The sequence below is a fragment of the Triticum aestivum genome, chromosome 7D (assembly GCF_018294505.1).
Source record: "Triticum aestivum cultivar Chinese Spring chromosome 7D, IWGSC CS RefSeq v2.1, whole genome shotgun sequence".
Taxonomy (NCBI): Eukaryota; Viridiplantae; Streptophyta; class Magnoliopsida; order Poales; family Poaceae; genus Triticum; species Triticum aestivum.
The window spans coordinates 520,022,028-520,034,460 of record NC_057814.1 but is presented as its reverse complement, the minus strand read 5'-3'; the positions used below and the strand labels follow the sequence as shown (position 1 = coordinate 520,034,460).

General features: G+C 48.1%; 1 pseudogene; it reads left to right on the top strand.

Moving 5' to 3' along the window:
• Positions 1-2,997: 2,997 nt before the first annotated feature.
• LOC123170345 (exonuclease mut-7 homolog) lies at positions 2,998-3,680 on the top strand (annotated as a pseudogene).
• The last annotated feature ends 8,753 nt before the right edge of the window (positions 3,681-12,433 follow it).

Sequence of the window (12,433 nt, the reverse complement as noted above, 5' to 3'; positions counted from 1 at the left end):
TATCTGTCTTGGTTATACATGCCTGGTAAGATTTTTTTTCTTGCGCAGTATGTGCCATGCTACTGCAGGCAGCAAGTCACTTCTTCAATCTATCGGTGGAAAGAGGAAGCATTTCAAGAAGAAGGAAAACAAAGAAATCCAGTACTGATCACCAACGAGGATCTGTCATATGAGATCTACATCACCGATGAACCTAACCGGTCTAAAATTCATGGACCTGGCTGGGAAAAGTTAATTAGTGACTACGATCTTCATTATCGAGATCTAATCATCATAAACCTGGATACTGGGAGTCTGTCCATTGAGATAGATCTGAGACTCAGTGATTCTCGAGGAGGTCACAGGCCCCTCCCCAAACCATCACTAGGTAAGTGCACCAACTTCCATCCTGTTTTATCAACTACGTTTATCAGCATAATTTGGTACTCCTACCCCTGTCCACTAAATTAATGACATACTTACAGTCAAAGTTATTTTGAAAACATTTTATGCAATTCTGTTGATTATCATCCCAACTTGATCACATGCATTGAATTTAACCATTCATTTTAAACTTAAATACCGAGTTCATCTGTTTAAACAAATTTGTTTGAAAATGAGTTATTTTTTCCATGCAGCTCTTGATTTTCTAAATGACTCGGAGAGGGAGTACATTGGGAAAACAGTGTTCGGTCGAGGCGTAAACCTCTCATACAGACAATTTGGACAGATGATATACTATGTGTTTGAGTCTGACGACTTCCCCACCATACCCTTTGTGCAGCGTCTAAACGTCACCAATGTCATAAATGGTCGTCTGGTTAGTCATTGAATATTTGTTTTGATCCACTGCCATGGTTTTGTTTGCTATTTTCGATGTTTTATGTCCTTGTACATTGATTTTATCTAGTAATATCGGTACAATCTGCAGAGAATCCCGTCTGCCGTTGTGAGGCTTCTAAAGATGAACCTGGGATATCTACCTCAAAACGGTGGTATCAGCCTAACAGAGATGTATGATGCAATAGACATGAGCACAACGTACTCCATACGAACCGACGGCAGAATGGAGGTGACCGGTTTTTCAGATTTTGCCCGGGAAGCTCAGCTAAGGGTTGGTTCAATTGTCCTTGTCACAATTGAAAAGCGGTGGCCAACATTGGGAAACATGAAGCTGCTGCGGATGATAATCAACGACCTTTCCTGATAGAGCGTTGCCGGTGGCTATACTTCCTAGTTCAGTAATTTATGTCTGTTTTTTGAACAGCCTGTACACATCAGTTTTGTTATTTAGTTATGTCATGGTATGTAACTGAGCATATAATTATGTCCAAGAGGACGGTGGTGAAAATTCCCTGTCAAAGAAGGTGAAACACTTACGTGGGTTAGTTTATTTATCTCTGGATAATAATAAAGGGATTCGCTGAATAATAATGGAGGATGAATGGCTGTGGTGAAGTATGTTTCAGAATAGTTTAGTGACGTTGCTAGCTCCGCACGTCAGTAGTATACATATTTTTCACTATGGTGCTCCGCAGAATAGCGTCATGCCAAGTAGTTTGTTGCGATGAGCTCAAGCATACACCTCTGTCAACCGCACAACACTTCTCCTAAAAACCTAGCGCCTTCCCCTATGGCTCAGTCACCTTAAACATCCATGCCTTCACATAGGTTCATGTCCGTGCCTCACGTAGCATCGTACCTGTGCCTCTAGCTGTGCTACTCGCTGTATAAGTGCGTTTCGCAGCTGCATGCCTACGCCCCTCGTTTCTTCTCGTTGTTTCTGCCCATCTCGTACTTGCAACTATTTCAGACATGACCGTGCCTGTTGAGTCGACACATTCATGACTCTCAAGACCGTGCCTCGACAAGAATAACGACCGTGCTTGTAACAGTGCAGCATTACAGGTGATACATTCAGGACACATTAGGGACCACCTTGCCACTATTTCAGACATGACCGTGCCTGTTCCGTCGTCACATTCATGCCTCTCAAAGTTAATTGAAAAACATTCCGGAAAAACAGTAACGGACGCCTATTGTCAATCCTCACGTCACGTACATTCGACGTTCATTCTTTCGTCACAAAAGTAATTGCCGTGCCTCTGCCACAGAACATATAAGTGTAAAACGATTATTCCTACACTTGTAAAACCCGGAATGCCCTGGATAAATGTCGAATCCCACCTTGCGGCAAAACCATGGAGGCCGGTGCTTCTCAGGAACACATCTGTGGCTTTTTGCGCATGTAGTTGAGTGCACGGCTATTTGTTCGTGCCCGTGCCTCACGTAGCACCATAGCACGAATTGACGTCCGTGAACCACGTAACTTCATTTCCGTGCCTGACGTAGCATCGTATCTATGCCTCTACTTGCGCCTCTTGTTGTATAAGTGCTTCTTGCAGCTGCATATCCACGCCTGTCGTTGCTTCTCGTTCTTTCTGTCCATCTCGTAGCGTCAGCTGCAACAGTGCCTCTGAAAAAACACAACACTGCTCCTACCAGCGAATGTATCACTGAAAACAATTGCCACTCCCAATGAATGTACCACGCCCGTGTGTCTGAGAGTTAAACCAGCCACTTCAAGCATGCTTCTCTTGGTCAGAGACTTGTGCCTCTACATACTGCCCCTGCATGCCTCACGAGATAAATTGTAAAAGTTAACATTTGACAGCAAACTACGCAAGACAACGAACATCTCCCCGACTTGCTGGAGATACGACGGTTGCTAAAAACATAACCGCTGATTTTATTTTTATTTTTATAAAGAAAAACCACGATCAAAAACTCAGGATGTGCACAACCGCACCACCAGGGAGATGAAACCATGATCCAGAACCCACAATGTGCACAACCGCATGGACAGTGAGATCGCGCACTCCTTTGCCGCTTCCCCGCCCTTAAATTTAGACTTCCGCCGCGGCCTTCTTACACACAAACAACAGAAATCGCCATTGCGCTCCCACTCATTGTTCCCCACGAAAAACCAGGTTGCAGGAGGACCAACTGCTCCAGGCCATGGGATTCATCAAGGAATTCATGGAGGTGCAGGCCCACGGCAACGACAAGTTGCACGTGATACACACCAACGACTTGCACAAGGCGGCGACCACCATCGAGCAGTACGAGCGACACCTCGAATTCGAGCGCCACAAGATCGTCGGAGTTGATGTGGAGTACACCAACGACGTTGGCGAAGATCAGAAACCAGCCCTCGTCCAGCTCTCCGTCGGCAAGGATCATCTGGTGTTGCTCTTCCAACTGAGCGCCGCCGACAAGAACTGCACCAGGTTCGACAACTTCCTCGCCGACCCCAGATACACGTTTGCTGGCTTCTCCATCGACGGCGACATAGAGATGCTCGGGCGCGTCGGACTAGAGATCGCCCACTTCATCGATATCCAGAAGGAATGGAGGGTGCCTACAGCTACCAAGCCTCTGGACTCCCTTAGGGATGTCTCAGGCATCCTTGTCCACGACTACTACAACAACATGAAGAAGAAGCTCACCAACGCAGAGCACCAGCGCTGGGCGCGCATGCCCCTGTCCATGAGGCACATCGAGTACGCGGCAAAAGATGCTTACGCTGCGTACGAGATATGGAGCCGCCTCACCATCATCCAGGAAGGCCTCCGCCGGGCAAAACTCGAGAAGGAGCAGACCAGGAAGCGCGCAAGGTCCTGGGCGACTACGACTACTGAAGCAGGTGGTCCCGGCCAAGAAAAGTAACTAGAAGATTGCTCATGCCATTCTAGATTTCCCGTTAGATTTGCTTTCTCTCAAGACTGCCGTTTGCTTGTTCTAAATTTAGATTTGCTTGTGTCGCAGTTAACCTTGTAGTTTGCTTCCAGTTTACATATCTTCTGAACAAGTTTATTTCCAGTGTGTTGCAGTTTTCTATTATTAGAATATATTGGCGTGAACTGAAAAATATAAACACAGTACAGATAACCTTGTAGTTTGCTTCCAGTTTACATATCTTCTGAACAAGTTTATTTCCAGTGCAATGTTGCAGTTTTCTATTATTAGAATATATTGGTGTGAACTGAAAAATATAAACACAGTACAGATACTATACGATTAGCGTAACGCACAGAGCAGGTACACATAGCAATCCACAAAAATGACGAGCATGCAATGCACTAGTACCTTTGTGGATGCAGCGTCGAAATGCAGGGACAACAATTACAGAATGCTCCTAAAAGCAGTGCACAATGTTCTAACAAACCATTGCACACACAAATATTAAAAATCGTTCGTATGGAACACTTTGGAAAAACATTTTGAATACAGAGGTAGTTAGGTGTTTATTCTCCTTGGAAAACATTGCTTACGCCCGTGACCCTCAGAGAAGAACACTACAGAGGCACGGTTGTCCGTCAATAACACCAACTACTACTTAAAACACCCACGAAGGCACTTCGGTGCCTCCACTCCTATGGAGACCGTGCGTAAATTGACTTCACGTCCGTTAATGAGGCCGAATGCCTTCGAAGACACATGAAACTCATAGGCCATGGCCCCGCAATGAAAACGTGTCAATGAAAGCTTCTTGAAAACAGAGGCACACCTTCACGTGCTTGCATCACGATCCTTCGCGTCCCTACCTCCCTTAGAATCACGTCCGTGCCTCCAGTTCGTCGGGTAAAACCGTACCTCTGTCGTGCGTAACATGTTAAGAAAGTTGCTGAAACAAAAACATCAGAAAACCGAGCATTACGTCGACCCCGCTGGCACTAAACGTGACGTCACCGAAAACGCAGAGGCAGGAGCGTGCCTTACGGCCAGCTTCCGACGTATCGGGTCTATGAAGATTTACTTCCTTCTTAATATGGGAGGTGACTATCGCAAAGGCATAGGCTCCATCATTCACCTCCGTGCCTCGGCAAGAACGACGACCGTGCTTGTAACTGTAAAGCGTATAGGACACCTTAGGGACGACCTTGCAACTATTTCAGACATGACCGTGCCTATTCCGTCGGCACATTCATGCCTCTCGCAGTTAATTCAAAAACATTCCGGGAAAACAGTAACGGACGCCTATTGTCAATCCTCGCGTCACGTACATTCGACGTACATTCCTTCGTCACACAAGTAATAGCCGTGCCTCTGCCACAGAACATATAAGTGAAAAACGATTCTTCCTACACTTGTAAAACTCGGAATGCCCTGGATAAATGTCGAATCCCACCTTGCGGTAAAACCATGGAGGCCGGTGCTTCTCAGAAACACATCTGTGGCTTTTTGCGCATGTAGTTGAGTGCACGGCTATTTGTTCGTGCCCGTGCCTCACGTAGCACCATAGCACGAATTGACGTCCGTGCAATCACGTAGCTTCAACTCCGTGCCTCACGTAGCATCGTATCTGTGCCTCTTGTTTCGCCTCTCATTGTACGGGTGCTTCTTGCAGCTGCATGTCCACGCCTCTCGTTGCTTCTCGTTCTTTCTAACCATCTCATAGCGTCAGTTGCAACACGGACACACAATAGTGCCTCTGAAGAAACACAGCACTGCTCCTACCAGCGGATGTATCACTGAAAACAATTGCCACTCCCAATAAATGTACCACGCCCGTGTGTCTGAGAGTTAAAGCAGCCACTTGAAGCATGCTTTTCTTGGTCAGAGACTTGTGCCTCTACATACTGCCCCTGCATGCCTCACGAGATAAATTGTAAAAGTTAACATTTGACAGCAAACTACGCAAGACAACGATCATCTCCACGACTTGCTGGAGATACGACAGTTGTTAAAAATATAACTGTTGATTTTATTTTTATTTTTTATACAAAGAAAAACCACGATCCAGAACCCACGATGTGCACAACCGCATCGACAGTGAGATCATGCACTCCTTTGCCACTTCCCCGCCCTTAAATTTAGATTCCCGTCGCGGCCTTCTCACACACAAAGAACAGAAATCGCCATTGCGCTCCCACTCATTGTTCCCCACGAAAAACCAGGTTGCAGGAGGACCAACTGCTCCAGGCAATGGGATTCACCAGGGAATTCATGGAGGTGCAGGCCCACGGCAACACAAAGTTGCACATGATCCACACCAACGACTTGCACAAGGCGGCGACCACCATTGAGCAGTACGAGCGACACCTCCAGTTCGAGCGCCACAAGATCGTCGGAGTTGATGTGAAGTACACCAACGACCATGGCGAAGATCAGAAACCCGCCCTCGTCCAGCTCTCCGTCGGCAAGGATCATCCGGTGCTGCTCTTCCAACTGAGCGCGGCCGACAAGAACTGCACCAAGTTCGACAACTTCCTCGCGGACCCCAGGTACACGTTTGTTGGCTTCTCCATCGACGGCGACATAGAGATGCTCGGCCGCGTCGGACTGGAGATCGCCCACTTCGTCGACATCCAGAAGGAATGGAGGGTGCCTACAGCTACCAAGCCTCTGGACTCCCTTGGGGACGTCTCAGGCATCCTTGTCCACGACGTAGAGCTCACCAACGCAGAACGCAGCCGCTGGGCGTGCATGCCCCTGTCCATGAGGCACATCGAGTACGCGGCAAAGGACGCTTACGCTGCGTACGAGATATGGAGCCGCCTCACCATCATCCAGGAAGGGCTTCGCCGGGCAAAACTCGACAAGGAGCAGACCAGGAAGCGCGCTAGGTCCTGTGGCGACTACGACTACTGAAGCAGGTGGTCCCGGCCAACAAAAGTATCTAGAACATTGCTCATGCCATTCTAGATTCTCATTAGATTTGCTTTCCCTCAAGACTGCCGTTTGCTTGTTATAAATTTAGGTTTGCTTGTGTCGCAGTTAACCTTGTAGTTTGCTTGCAGTTTACTTGTCTTTTGCACAAGTTTATTTCCAGTGCACCACAATAGGCACTTATGTGCCTATGTGCCTCTGATACCAAGGGGACCGTGCGTAACTTGGCTTCACGTCATTTTACGCAACATTCTAGACGTCAACCAAAAGATTCACCTTCTCTCTGATATGTTCATTAATGAGGCCTAATGCCTTCGAAAACACATGGAGCTCATAGTCCGTGCCCCCCCCCCCCGGCAATGAAAATGTGTCAGTGAAAGCTTCTTTAAAGCATAGGCACACCTTCACGTCCTTGCATCACGATCCTTTTCGCGTCCGTACCTCCCATAGAATCACGTCTCCGTGCCTCCAGTTAGTTACGTGCATGCCTCTACGTCGGGTAAAACCGTACCTCTGTCGTGTGTAACATGTTAAGAAAGTTGCTGACAACAAAAACATCAGCAAACCGAGCATTACGTCCACCCCACTGGCACTAAACGTGACGTCATCGAAAACGCAGAGGCAGGAGCGTGCCTTACGGCCAGTTTCTGACGTATCGGGTCTGTGAAGATTTGCTTCCTTCTTAATATGCGACGTGACTATCGCAGAGGCAAAGGCTCCATCCTTCACCTCCGTGCCTCGACAAGAACGACGATCGTGCTTGTAACAGTAAAGTGTATAGATGATACATTAAGGAGACATTAGGGACCACCTTGCACCTATTTCATACGTGACCGTGCCCGTTCCGTCGGCACATTCATGCCTCTCACAAAAGTAATTGCCGTGCCTCTGCCACACAACATATAAGTGAAAAACAATTCTTTCTACACTTATAAAACCCGGAATGTCTTGGATAAATGTCGAATCCCATCTTGCGGTAAAACCATGCAAGACGGTGCTTCTCAGAAGCACATCTGTGGCTTTTTTGTGCATGTTGTTGAGTGCCTCTCTAGAATCTAACCATGTTGAAACCATATTCAAATCTAACCACACTGAAATCTCTAGAATCAAATATGTGCCCTAGTTGAGACGTTTATTTTGTACTTGAAACTGCAATCTATAATAAAACAATACAGTGTAATAAAACATACGCCTTCCGACCCAAATATGGTACTTAAAACTGCAATTTGTAATAAAACATACACCTTCCATCACAAATTAATTCGATCAACCCTGTACTAACTAGTACAATGTGAATTGTACTGCAAAGTTGACACATTTATTTTGGGACGGGGTAGTACTACTACTTAAGAACAAAACACGATTGCTTGACATGGAAACGAAACTGTCTCCGTTCTGACATCGACGATTGCTTGACATTGTTCAACCTTTACAGACACACAAAACATGAAAAGCATAAAAACCATGGAAAAGCAAACATCTACCAACAAAACTACACTACTCCCCGTCGTCGGAGATGTCCACTATCTCCATTCTGACATCGACGTCGTTAGCCTCCGTCTCCTGCTCCGCATCCAGCTCGTCGAAGAGCACATCGGTCTTCGCCTGTTCTTCCCGGAGGAAGCGCCGGTTAGACTCCACTTACGCCTCATCTTGGATGGACTCCGGGATAGCGGTCTGCTCCGCCATCAAGGCCGACTCACCGAGATAGAACTCCGCCTCATCTTCCTCGTCACCCCACTCCTCGTCACCAGCCTCCTCGTCACCAGCCTCCTCATCGTCCCCGTAATCTCCCTCCTCCTCGTCCTCGTACACGCCTTCCTCGTCGTCCTCGTCATCCTCGTCCAAGCCTTCATCGACGTCCTCGTCATCCTCGTCCAAGCCTTCCTCGTCGTCCTTGTCATCCTCGTCCACGCCTTCCTCGTCGTCCTCGTCCACACCTTCCTCGTCGTCGTCCTCATCCTTGTCCATGCCTTCCTCGTCGTCCTCGTCATCCTCGTCCACGCCTTCCTCGTCGTCCTCTCGTCCTCGTCCATCGTCCCCATCCTCTTCCTCCTCATCCCCCTTGTCACCCCCTCCTCTTCCTCCATCACATCTCCCCCAACTGGATCAACTCCCTGCATGAGCTCCGACGCATCCCCCTCCACTTCCTCCACCTCCCCAATCTCCTCCGGCCCCGGCGAGTCCGGAGACATGCCCGCTGCGACCCGAGCGGCGCGCCTCGAACGGATGTCCTCCTGCAACTGAAAGCGACGCTCGGGAGTAAGCATCGCATAAGTAGTTATCTTGTGCCGAACCATGGCGGGGAACGTCACAAACGAAAAGAGGAAGATGGGTGATTTCCTAAGATTGCCGGCGAAAGAGGGAGAAGCAGGATGATGTCTAGTGGTGGCGGACGCCGCTCGGCTTAAATAACTGCTTCTTGACCTCGGGCGACGGAACGGTGACACGCGGCGTTCACTTCACCGACGGATGAGACGGCCGTCGGTCCTTTTGGATTCCGCAGCGCCGACACGTGGTGTTCACTCTATTAAATACCTCCACCTCCTCCAGAAGCGGCGTCACCGGAGGAAACGCACGTCGGACCCTTGGGTTTCCGGAGCGGCGTTCACACCGAATACGAGGGGACGCCCGTCGAACGGTGGGGTTTCTGCAATCAACACACGAATGTGACTCCGTGTAACGCATAACCGTGCCTCTACTGACTTCATAGTTGTGCCTTTCAGTGCGAACGATTCAACAGAATCATTTGGAACACCAAGACAAACTAACGTCACTCTACACAATGCGACGCCGTGCCTTCCTGGGACCCATAACCATGCGAAGAATATACCACACCAGCATCTCTCGAATAGGCCATTCCGTGCTTCACAGAGTAAACAGTGGGTATTCACATCTGAACCAATTCCGTAGGGTCTCCCCAATTAAAGAACCTTTGTGCGCTGAACGGCGGTGCCTCTCCGTCTGATCGAGTCGACAGAATCATTCGAAACACAAACACATGGGAGCGTGACTCTATATTATACGGCAGCATGCCTTTTAGCGCTTCACGCCCATGCCTGTTACCCTTAACACTGCCACGAACGTCCACGCCATCGTCAGTGCACAAGTCATGTCGCTACCTGGTACAGAACCGTAGTTGTAGTCACTTCATGCTCGTGCTTCTAATAAAAGAAGCGCCACGCAACTCAGCACAGAGTCGTGGCTTTTAAAAACAAGGAAATTACGCTTTTAAACACCTCGACTCTCGAACTGGCCACTCGCAAAGTAAACATTCAGCGTTAACATCTAAACCCATTCCGCTTTTTTCAACAATAAACTTACGAAACATGACTCCCCGACAGACCCAACCATGCCCTGATGGCATTCATGTCCGTGCCTCTTCTACTGAACTAGTCAACGTAATCATTTCGAACACAAATACAGGGGAACGAGACTCTACATAAAACCAGGCCATCTGGAACACCAAGACAAACTAATGTCACTCTACACAATACCACGCCCCGTGCGAAGAATATACCACACCAGCGTCTCTCAAATAGGCCATTCCGTGCCTCACAGAGTAAACAGTGGGTGTTCACATCTGAACCAATTCCGTTGAGTCTCCCCAATTAAAGAAAGAACCGGCTTGCCTGACGCCGTGCCTCCTGTGTCGAGTCGACAGAATCATTCGGAACACAAACACACAGGAACGTGACTCCATATTATACGGCAGCATGCCTTTTAGCGCTTCACGCCCGTGCCTGTGACCCTTAACACTGCCACGAACGTCCACGCCATCGTCAGTGCACAAGTCGTGTCGCTACCTGGTACAGAACTGTAGTTGTAGTCACTTCACGCCCGTGCTTCTAATAAAAGAAGCGCCACGCACTCAGCAGAGCCGTAGCTTTAAAAAAGAAATTACGCTTTTAAACACCTCGACTCTGGAACCGGCCACTCGCAAAGTAAACATTTAGCGTTAACACCTAAACCCATTCCGCTTTGTTTCAACAATAAACTTACGAAACGTGACTCTCCGACACACCCAACCAAGCCCTCATGGCATTCATGTCCGTGCCTCTTCTTCTGAGCGAGTCAACGGAATCATTTCGAACACAATTGCAGGCGAACGTGACTCTACATAAAACCACGCCATCTGGAACACCAAGACAAACTAACGTCACTCTACACAATACCACGCCGTGCCTTTAAACACCTCACGCCTGTGCTTCTAATAAAAGAAGCGCCACGCAACTCAGCACAGAGCCATGGCTTTTAAAAACAAGGAAATTACGCTTTTAAACACCTCGACTCTCGAACCGGCCACTCGCAAAGTAAACATTTAGCGTTAACACCTAAACCCATTCCGCTTTGTTTCAACAATAAACTTACGAAACGTGAATCTCCGATAGACCCAACCATGCCCTGATGGCATTCATGTCCGTGCCTCTTCTACTGAACTAGTCAACGGAATCATTTCGAACACAAATACAGGCGAATGTGACTCTACATAAAACCACTCCATCTGGAACACCAAGACAAACTAACGTCACTCTACGCAATAAAACGCCGTGCCTTCCTGGGACCCATGACCGTGCGAAGAATATACCACACCAGCGTCTCTCAAATAGGCCATTCCGTGCCTCATAGAGTAAACAGTGGGTGTTCACATCTGAACCAATTCCGGTGGGTCTCCCCAATTAAAGAAAGAACCTGACGGTGCCTTTGTGCGCTGAACGCCCATGCCTCTCCGTCTGATCGAGTCGACGGAATCATTCAGAACTCAAACACACGGGAAAGTGACTCTATATTATACGGTAGCATGCCTTTTAGCGCTTCATGCCCGTGCATGTGACCCTTAACACTGCCACGAACGTCCACGCCATCGTCAGTGCACAAGTCATTTTCCGCGGCTATATTCACTTCACGTCCGTGCTTCTAATAAAAGAAGCGCGACGTAACTCAGTACAGAACCGTGGCTTTTAAAACAAGGAAACTTACGCTTTAAACAACTCGACTCTTGAATCTCACAAGTAAACAGCAGCGTTAACATCTAAACCCATTCTGATTTTTCCATGATAAACGTACGAACGTGACTGCGAAAGACGAAACCATTCCCCCATGGGATTCACCTGCGTACGTGCCTATTTTTCTCAACGAGTCAACGGGAAACATTTCGAACACAAATACAGGTGAACGTGACTCATATTATAAAACCACACCATGAATCCGTGGGATGCAAGCCCGTGTCTGTGACCCGAAACACTGCAACACAGAAAAGCCACGAACGTACACGCCTTCATCAGTACACAAGTCATTACAATACTAGGTTCACAACCGTGGATGCAGAGACTTCACGTCCCGTGCATCATAAGTAATGGCGCCTAATTACAATGATACTCGAAACCAAAATACATTTTGTTAGCAAGGTAGCTGACAGCGAAATTTCACAAAGACAAGGTAAGAAACTCCACTCCACTGCTTAACAACACCAGACGCACACAGCAGCCAGGACGCTGCTGTATACCTAGTCCCCACCGACCTTGTTGCTGGTTTGCTCCCGGCGCAGTTCATCAATCTCCTTCAGCGCCTTCATATTCTTGTCATGTCGCTTCACGGCTGCGGCCGATTCCTGCAACGACAGGATGTGCTCCTCAAGGAGATTTCTCGTCTCAGCCGTAATTTCTACGATCCTGGCATTCGCCTTCTCCAAATCTTCCTTTGTTTCCTCGCAAAGCTTCTTCCACGCGTAGGTGATCTCCAGCAGCTGCTCGTACGTTTTGTCAGCCTTTGGAATTGAAAC